General features: G+C 45.4%; 1 pseudogene; it reads right to left on the bottom strand.

Annotated features, from left to right (window-relative positions):
* Positions 1–696: 696 nt before the first annotated feature.
* On the bottom strand, positions 697–5,236 carry LOC121089401 (annotated as a pseudogene).
* Positions 5,237–10,552: the final 5,316 nt, after the last annotated feature.

The raw sequence follows: 10,552 nt of genomic DNA, 5'->3' as shown, positions 1-10,552 counted from the left end.
AGGATGGAAGTAGACCTGGATGGAGTTCCTGCTCCCAGCACTACTTGTTAATTTTATTTTAAATAGCTAAAATGTAAAAAAACACAAGGAGACCCTTGGTTGTTGGATAAGAAGATACGGATTCCTTTCTCAGTAAGTACACTAATCAATACTTTTGCTTCCTGATCTCCTGACTCTTTCATTCCTTTCTACCTTGTGGAGGGCTCAAAGCATGAATACCTCCATCATGCAGGACATGAAAGAGGAAATCATGGGCTTGAACTCACTCAAGTGGAAAAGAAACTAGAAACCTCCCCTCATCTTTCATTTTGTGGGAGGATGCTCTATCCAGTATGCCATCCAGTAAGAGGCAGATATGGGTAGACTCTTCCTCTCTTTACAAAGGGAAAAAGTGAACCTCACGCTACATTTTTCAGTAGTAGCAGGCTTCTGCTGTCTGGGTTGTGGCTGTCAGATGGGCAGAAACCTGGCTTCTAGCCTCCTAAACAGCCTAACCTCGGCAGACGGGATCAAGGTCCAGACATATTTCTGTGACTTGTGTGTTTTGGACTCAGGGGGCCACATTGTCCATGCCTTATCGACATTAAACCTCAGGGCACAGCTGCAGGGTTTGGGTTGTGTCTGGAACCATGACATTTCCAGTCCCCAGCTGTAGAGCATGTGAGGCTTTTTGTTGGATCTGCTTTACCATCCCCCTTAACTGACTGAAACCAGCCCTTTGACTAAGACAGTCATTAGTGAGGATGCATCAGAGGCAAAGGAAGCAGGCAGATCACTGCAAATCTTCTGGGTGAGACAGTCTGCAGAGCTCCCTGGATGGTCATTAGCACCTTTAACTTGCCCACAGTCAGTTCCTTCATAACCCTGGTAACAGTGGCAGACAAATGTCTCTGCCATGATTTGCAGATCTTCATTTGATGCTTCTCTTCTCACAATAAATCCTTGATCCTCCAAGGCATCTGTCCAGAAGCTCTCAGGATTCCAATGTAGGTATGCCGAGGCCCTCCAGGTTCTTCACACACATCATGCATTGTCCCAACAAAGGTGCCTGCTGAACAGCTCAGCTGCTACTGTGACAATGGTAATGTAGGGCCCTAATTCAGAATCAATTAATTTTTGAACTTCTGTCCAATCGCTCTGTACGTGGTAGAAAAAAAATATTTAGCTGATGTGAAACTAATCACTCTACATTTACCTTTCACGTTATGAAAAATATGCAATATGTAAGCAGCCTGCATTAACGAATTCATCCAGGATAACTTAAATCTGACTAATTTAAAGGATTATTAGGAAGTTTTATACAGAAAATGTAACCCAACTGAGGTGTAAAGTACTTTAGCAACTTGCTCTCCCCAGAAAACACCACAGTCTGTAGATCTACAAACAAGCCGTGATGCATGCTAGAAACACAGGTGATGATAGCATGGCTGTGTGACAAGACTGGGGGTCCTGAGTTGATGGAGATGTTCCAGACCTTGCCTTTGTTGCTTGACTGAGTTGGAAGGAAGTTCACCCTCCTGTTTGACTCCGATAGAAACCACAGCTGAATATTTAAAAAAATTAGCTGAAGTAATTGAATTTGCTGAGGACAAATGAACACTTACTTTCAGCCGTTCATTCTCATGCTGGCTGGGTTTTCTATACTATCTTCCAGGAGAAAAGCAGCACACAACACCCATTTCACACAGATTTATGGGCAAAGTCTTTTCTCATGACAAAGTTAGATGTGTGGCTGTCTGAAAGCTCCAGGACATGATGGAGCCTCAGAAATGAATCTGTGATTTCAGTGTCTAGGTCTGATATCATGTAATACAAAAACTCTCCATTTGATCTCAACAGCTTGCTTCATTTTACTTGCTCGCACACAGGAATAAATAACCTGACAAATTGCTGGGCACCAGTGGTACACCTAAGCTGGTCTGACTGATGTGCTAATCAGACTCTACTTGATTTCCTAGTGCTTTATTCAGCTGGAAAGGATTCTGACCAGGATGATAACTATTGAGGAACTATCGTGAGGAAATGTCTGGTATTAGCCATTGGCTTCCTTCCCCACCGCTGGTTGCCTGTGAGCCTCACAAGGCCTTGTTGAGCCAGGAAGAACTGACCATGTTCCATGGTCATCCTAACCGGGGGACAGCAAGTTAAACAGTCAGCTCTGTTGGTACCAACTGCTCAGAACTGGTGTGATCAGACAGTGTCTATTCATAGGATAAAATGAGGATCTTACACATTGCATTTAAATCAGGCACAGGTGTACCTCTGAAGTTCAGTTCAGTCTTCCCAAACAAGAATGCCTGCAGCTCCCAGGGCACTCTCTCCAATAGTGTTAATAAGATATTACTACAGGGAAAAGAGTAAAGCCAGCACTGTCAGGCTAATTCAGCATTTCACAGCCTTTCTAAAATAATCCAGTGGTTTGTTCTGTGACTTCCCTTGGACTACATTTTTTTTTCATTCTGGTCCCTAAGAACAATATTTTATTGTGGCTACAGGTTTGCTGTCTAGAGTACAGAGATTATTAAACAAAAGTTGCAAACTTAGGTACTTCCTGAGGTGTTGGTAATAAGCAAGTGAACAAACACCGGGAAGGAATTGCATTTTAATTTCTTTTGATGCAAAATATAATTATTTTATATCTCATCCATTACTAGAAGCAACTAAAAACTTTGCATTAAAGTGGGATTTTTAACATGAGAACTCCCCAGAGCCTTTCCTCAGTTCTGTTTTTGCTGATAAGGGGAAGGAGAGAGCCATTTTGCTGTGTCAATCAGCTGTTTTCCAGTCCCTTTCCAATTTGAAAGCTTTGATTCCACAGGCATGCATTGTTCTTGCTGCTTTCCCTAGGAGCTCACTCAGATTCTTATAGAAACCTCAGAAAAAATGACTGAAAATAGGCACACACTATAGGAGGGAGAGTGTTGGCATTGTACAACCTTAAATGAAAGGGAAAATGCAACACTTGGCAAACCTTAAGAATTTCAGTTTCAATTTCCATGCTCTTTCTAGGTTTGTTTCAGAGAGATATCTTTCACTGTACCTTTTCCTCATATTGTAGGCTGTAAGGAGAGAGTATTTGATGCTTGGATGTTTATCCTTAATGTGAACAGTGATTATGGATCAGCAACAAGTCAATTACTGTGCCACAAGCACTGGATGTGAAAGACCACTGATATGCAAGTGACTCCCTAGACATCATCATTGATTTAAGGGAGATCGAGGGCCACAGAACATCAAGAACCAAAGCAGAAAAACATCACAGGAATTAGTTGCCTGAAGGGGAAAAGAGGCAGCAACTGGGCATAAAATGGCAAAGGGGTTGCACAGCAGCCTGCAGCAGTTATTGGTGTCCATCTGTCCTCTTCTAAAGGGCAAGCTGCATCAAACCACCAAAGCAGGTGTCTGCACCTCCTTTAGTGCCTAAGAATAGGCATTTGCCTTCAAGACAGAGAAACATAACCCCTTACTGGGAAGTGTAGTGGGTGATGGCAGCGCTTAGGAGGGTAGTGGGACCTAAGAGGACAGGGAGCTAATGCTCCTTCCCAGACAGAGTCCTGGCTTCAGACTCTGCACCTGGGCTGAAAGACTGAACATTGGCTTTAAAAAGTGAATACAGCATACTTGCTAAACTCTGAACCACAGAAATTGAGACCCGTTGGTAGTGTAGTCACTGTCCACAGGGAAGAATGAAGCCAGGGCTCTGACAGATAGTTTAGGCTGCTTTTTCACAGGAAACATACTGTCTTCATCCAGTTTCTGGGAGGATATCCAGAATCACATAAAGGACTAGGGTAAGGCACTGATCTTGAAAATATTTGTGTGTGTTCAGCTGATGTGAACAGCACTGCTCGGTTCTGGTGTACCATTTGACTGGTCCGAGGTAGGTATGGGACTAAGTTCAGTTTTTGAGATAGGGGCATGCAGAAAGACTGCTGGTTTCAATTTCAATAGCAAGTTGCTAACATCCCCACCTCAGTTTCCCTTATATAAAAGGGGCAGCTATGTGGGGATTAGTTAGTGATTGCATACCTGAGCAGAAGAAAGTACATCAGGGAGGATTAATATAATAACTGCCTCCTACATACTACATAAAATTGCTGAAATCCTTTTAATCCATTCAAATGCATGTTTGAGTATGGCACAGTGATGAATTAAAGCAAAAAAAATATAAAATATGTTTGAGGCTGCATTTTTTTCTTTGGAACATTGAGCTTTTTAAAGCATGTGGACAATTAACATGAACCCGCAGAGCTGGCCCAAGTAGGAGGCTTTCCATCCTCATGTACCATCTGCAAGCATGGTTAAAGCATAAATGCAGCCCACGCTGTTCCAGCAAAAGCTTACCATAAAGACAAATAATAAAGGTTCATCGCTATAACCTAATCAAGTATACACAAATATCGGCAAAGCATAATCTTGGGATGTCACGGAGGAAATCCTTATGGATTCATCCAACCAAAACTGAGAAAAGTGAGAAAATTGCAAAATATTTTTGACTGTTTCCAAGGGGTTTCTTAGTGCCAATGGAAGGATACAGGGCTGCACTGCTGTTCCAGAGCCAGGAAAGTTCATTGTTCCTCAAAACTTCACTCTCTGGGCTGGAACCAGCGTAGTTCTGATCACAGAAATGGTAATTATGACAGTCAGGGTATAAATAGTATCCCCACAGGCCCTTTGGTCTGCTTTTCATTCCTAATTCAATTGTTTCCTTCATAAAAGCTTTTGGACTTTCTTCAGAGGAAACTCTGGTGAAATATTCAACATCATTTGCTGAAATACTCCCTTCCATTTTGCTTATGAGTTTCCTGGACTTTCTTCTGTAGACATTTTTTGCATCCCAGTTGTGGGCCAACCAAACTCCCCAGTGCTCTCAGTCTACAACAGCTAAGGCACCGAAGCCTTTAGCTGGGATGTAATAGTTCATGTCACAGCCGTCTTTTTCCAGATGAGCTTGCAAACTGAAGTTCTAGGGTAGGCCACCGTTAACAGGCACTTCCTGAGATGTGTCTGCCCTCTTGCTTTAGCTAATGGACTTCCAATCATATGGATATTTTCAAGTTCAGTACGACATCATACGTCAGGAACCGCAGGTCTGTCAGTGGTTCCAGGCAGCTATGGACGGCTTGCTCTCCCAAACCGGTGGTCAGGCTGGTTTCACAGCAAGGGAAGTCTGGATGAGTGCTATGCACAGCCATGCCAGGGGCTGGAAAGTGAACAGTCCATAGCAGTGTCCCATCTTCAGGTACCCATGCTTTCATGACTTAAGAGACACTATTAGGCAGACCTTCCAGTTTGTCTGTAGAACATAACAGAAGAGGCATTAGTAACTTCTTCCGTATCTAGCTATATGAATTGGTATCAGCCACTTCTAAGGTATCCCCCATGCAGACACTGAAGAAGCAGAGTGAGCACAATCTAACTCAAAGAAAGGGGTAAGATTCCCAGCTAAGTAAGTCTGTGACAGTCAGTGTAACCACTGTTGCTTGTCTCATCAATCCAGGTCTTACTGAAATCATCAAGAATGTTGCCATCACTTCAGTGGGCCCCAGAGTGTCTTAGTGTCTGTGGCTGTTGCAATTGGAAAGGTTGATGAAGGAAGGGTTTCCTTATTCTTCAAGCTCTTGCAATAATAACTAGCTATATATAGGTAACTATACAATCAAACCTTGGCTTTTATCACCATTTTCACAGCTTCATGAACATCCTGACCTGTCTAGTGCAGTGCCAGCCAGAGATACTCCAAATAGCTCTAAACAAGGACACGTGTTTCATTGTCATTGTGCAGTACCATAAAGGGATACAAGTTCAACTCTTGACAGCAAGAAAGCAGATCCATGCTTGCTCGGAGCTATTTATTAGCCTGGCTGCACTACCACATGGAGCTAGCACCTTCCAGACCAGCTCCAATAGCTCTACACAGCACTGCAGTGTGCAATGTGGACTTTGATGTTAAGGCCTGTGGCCACTGCTATGAGCAGAATCATTAGTCAGAAGTTCCCAGCCAGTTATGTGTGTATTGAGCAGAAAAGAAACCAAATATACAGCAAAACCTACATGCTTATATGTAAGTGAGAGATATTCTTACCCATTTTCTAATTCCAGGCGCCTCCCTGCATTCAAAACCTTGGGGAAATCCCACAGTGCTTTTCAACCAACCAGCAGGGATGATAATGGATTTGTATTTGAGTCCTCTTTGTTTTTCTTCAGCAGGATTTGCTGAGTATCTCTCAGAAAGTATATACCATACCTAGAAACTAAACTCAGCGAAGCTGTTCAGGACTTTTCAGCATTAGAAGCCAAACTGAATTTTCTCACTAGAAGGCTGTACAGCTGAAGCTGGAAGGTGGGGACTTGCTCTTGTGACGAGACAACCAATGAAAGGACCAGCCTTAGAGAGTCAGGCTTGCTGCCCCATCACCCCAGAGGGATGGAGAGGAGAGGCAGGGTGCTCCTGCCAGCCCAGTAGCTCTGCCCCTTACACCAGCCCCTGCCTGGGACCAGCATGTGCTTCTGGCTTCCCAGGAGAGCTGCAGGGAGGGAGGCTGCAGCAGCGGTGCCCAGCAGTCTGCTCCGCTTTGCCAACAACCAACTGGGAAACGCAGAGACCTTGCTGTGCTGGAGCATTGTTGCTGAGCACTGCTCTCGCAATTCACAGATTATCAGTCAGAGCTGTAAGAAAATCCTGCCAGAGGGCGGCAAGTCCCTACAATTATTCTTTTTTTTTATATTGCAGCATGTGATTCTAAACTGCAGCTTGTTGAGTTCCCCCCATGAGAGCTGTACCACCATCCTGCCCCTCTGCTCCCACGCCTGTCACAGTCTGGTTCACGAAGGTGTCACTAGCTGGGCTGGGCACATCCCCCAGGTGATTTACCCCAGGTTTCAGGGTGTACTTCCCATGAAGGACCTATGTCACTTGGCACTAGTGTGCTAGTGACATGCACCGGCAGCCACCAGTGTTCTGGGGCACCTCATGGTGTCTCACCCTAGGGCAGGCAGGGCCAGCAGTGCCCAGCTGCTCTCAATGGGGACTGCCTGCTGGTGGGAAGGGGGGGGGGGCGGGGGCAGCAGTGCCCTGCGCCGTGGGTCTGCATGTCCCTCCTTGGGCAGGGCTCAGGTTTAATTAGCCCTACGCTTTACCGTGTGCTTGACATACCGATTTGCTGCCCCAAAACCCTCTGAGCTGACACATGGGAAAGGCAGTACCAGCAAGCTGAAAACAAAAATAGTAATAATAGTAATAATAATAATAACAACAACAACAACAATAATAACAATAATAATATCACTATAGGTTATGAAAGACTTCAGGGAAGTGGCAGACCACCCTGCCCCCCCGAGAGAAACTTGTCATGGGGGACTTAACACAGAAAGATATTTGTAGTTGTTCTGTTGTTAAGAAGAAGACGGTTAGTGGTTTATACTCTGTGTGAAGGTAAACCACCGACGTTTACTGACGTCTGATTTTATTCCATTTGATAGCCACCACACAAGCACACACATGCTCTAGCTGGCAACAGGCTCTGAAGTCACTTGTTTGCAGCATGCAGAAAGGATGTTCTGTGTCCAAGCTCTGCTCAACATTTTTTTTCCCCTTTCCCTAGATATCTCAAATTTGTTTCCAGTTGTGCAGGACTGCACTATACTAAAAAATTCTCCTCTTTTTGCTAGGTATTTCTTTCATTTGTATGTCTTAGGTGACAAAACCCAGAATGAATACATCCCATTATACTCCTTCTGCTAATTATATTCTTCTCTATAAACCAAGGCAACACGGAGGCAGCCCATTGTGGTGTCCAGCTGACAGAGGAAATGCACAGTGGGCAGCAATTCCCAACAGAGAGAAAGTAGAAAACATATGTCTTTATTAGACAGAAAACAACTCTAGCTAAAACTAAGCAAAATCAGCTTAAAACAGACATTTCTGAATTGAATAGACATGGAGGGAAGTACTTGAACCAGATCACAGGCTACTGCTGAAAAAGAATAACTGGCTATAATGATATGAAAACAACTAAGCACTCATCAGAGGATATAAACCCTGTGTTCCTCTCCCCCCACTTAATACAGAGCTGAGGAACACACTTTCAAGCTTTGGCATTTATCTTGCAACAAAAATCCTACTCACGTAACGCTACACTATTCATATGTAGGGATTAGAAAAATTACAAATTATGAATAAAGACAATGATCTTTTCTACTTTCTGGTTAACATTTTAACAACAATATGACATTGATGCAGCACAACCTTGATAGGCTTAAACCAGGCTGTCTCAACAGACAAGCCAATTGCCAAATACCCTTATCACAGACGTGCATGGTTTTTGAAACAAGAATTTTCACACCCATGGAGATCTAATAAAACCCCTGGATTTTTACAGAATAATCCTATTGTTGACTTTTTATGAGCAAAGCTAAAGCTGATACACTCAGAAGTCTGATGGACTGGAACAGGTTTCGTCCAGCTGAAGTCATGCTGTGAGAAGCGAACCTTGCTTTCTGTGCTGGATCTGGATTTGGAGGCAATGTGCTCAGAGGCTGGTGACCCAGGAGATGACCCCAAGAGCCACAGAGCCTGCAGCAGCCTCCGGGAGGATACTAAGGGAGGATGTATTGCCGCCGTCCTCTACCTTCCCTCATATGGATGAGGGATTCTTAGACAGGGGCATTCTTTAGTGATTTGCTTCAATGACATTCTGCAGGGCATCTCTGTTATGTTTGTAAATGCAGGGGACTGAATGTGCAGCATAATGAATACTAAAAATGGAGCAAGACCTCAGCTCACGATTATCTGACTGACCCAGTGACACTGACAGCTTATTCTACCCGAGATTCAAAACTTTATACAATGCTCAGAGTCCAGCTGGAGGCCTGGAGATGGTGTTCCCCAGGGGTCAGTGCTGGGTCCAGTCCTGCCCAACCTTTCCCTCGGTGCCCTGGATGAGGGGACAGAGGCACCCTCAGCAGTTTGCTGGTGATATAGAACCGGGAGGAGCGGCTGATCCCCCCGGAGGCCGCGCTGCCCTTCAGCCAGGCCTGGACAGGCCGGAGAGCTGGGTGGAGAGGGACCTGATGGAGTTCAGCAAAGGCCCGTGTGGGGTCCTGCACCTGTAACCCCAGCACCAGCACAGGCCAGGGGTGACCTGCTGGGGGGCAGCTCTGCGGGGAAGGGACTGGGAGTGCTGGTGGGCGGCCAGTTGCCCATGGGCCAGCGGTGTGCCCTGGTGGCCAGGAAGGCCAGTGGGATCCCGGGGGGCATTAGGAGGACCGTGGCCAGCAGGTCGAGGGAGGTGATCCTGCCCCTCTGCCCTGCCCTGGTGAGGCCACATCTGGAGCGCTGTGTCCAGTGCTGGGCTCCCCAGTTCAAGGGAGACAGGGAACTACTGGAGAGGGCCCAGCGGAGGCTACAGGGATGGTGAGGGGACTGGAGCATCTCCCCTGTGAGGGAAGGCTGAGGGAGCTGGGCCTGTGTAGCCTGGGGAAGAGACGGCTGAGGGGGGATCTTGTCAATGCCTACAAATACCTTAGGGTTGAGTGTCAGGAGGATGGGGCCAGGCTCTTTTCAGTGCTGCCCAGTGATGGGACAAGGGGCAACGGGCACAAACTGCCACACAGGCAGGTCCACCTGGATATGAGGAAAAATTTCTTTACCTTGTGGGTGACAGATCACTGGAACAGGCTGCCCAGAGAGGCTGTGGAGTCTCCTTCTCTGGAGACATTCAAAGCCCACCTGGACGTGTCTCTGTGCCACCTGCTGTAGGTGAAGCTGTTTTAGCAGGGGGTTGGACTAGATGATCTCCAGAGGTCCCTTCCAACACTGATCATTCTGTTATACTATGATTCTGTCCTTATTTTATTTAATTATCCTCCCCTTCGTGCTGCATAGATGTCTCTCATCCATAGACAATTACACCTAAGAGTGGTCCAGCCTGGGAGATTAGGCTCATGCTTAGTCCTGGCAAAAAGGCAGATTGTTTGATGGATTGATTTAATGGCCCACTGAAACATCCATAAAATCAACCTTTATGCTTAGTTTATACTTCCCTGATGCTCTTGATGCCAGTGACTGGGTCATTTTCTGGCATACACTGAAATAATTGCAAAGCTTCTTTGGCCATTTTCCAGCCTTGGCAAGGTTCTCCATGCTCCATACCACTATTTCCCCCCTGTTTTAAGCCCAGAGGTTTTGCAGTACCTTTCTTTTCCAAAAAGGGTAGCCTTTGCACTAGGAGCTGTATTTCAGATGCTTATACTATAACATCAACATAATGGCATCCATCCTGGAATAGCCTGGGTGGTCTACATTGTTACCACATTGTCTTTATGCAATAGCATATTAGAAAATTATATGGGTTATACCACGTGCAAAGCAATAAGATTCACATTCTTTGAGGGTACATAAGCCTCAAGACTTGAAGACTGTGCTCAGGAGTTGGCTTAAACAGACTCCCAGGATGCCCAGGTTTCCTGCCACACTGCTGTTTTACTAATAGTTCCAAACACCCACACTGCAGAGCCACATTTGGGAGATGTGCTTAGAGAACCACAATAC

Source organism: Falco naumanni, chromosome 5 (genome assembly GCF_017639655.2).
Source record: "Falco naumanni isolate bFalNau1 chromosome 5, bFalNau1.pat, whole genome shotgun sequence".
Lineage (NCBI taxonomy): Eukaryota > Metazoa > Chordata > Aves > Falconiformes > Falconidae > Falco > Falco naumanni.
The sequence above is the reverse complement of the archived record's forward strand: the minus strand, read 5'-3'. Positions and strand labels throughout refer to the sequence as shown.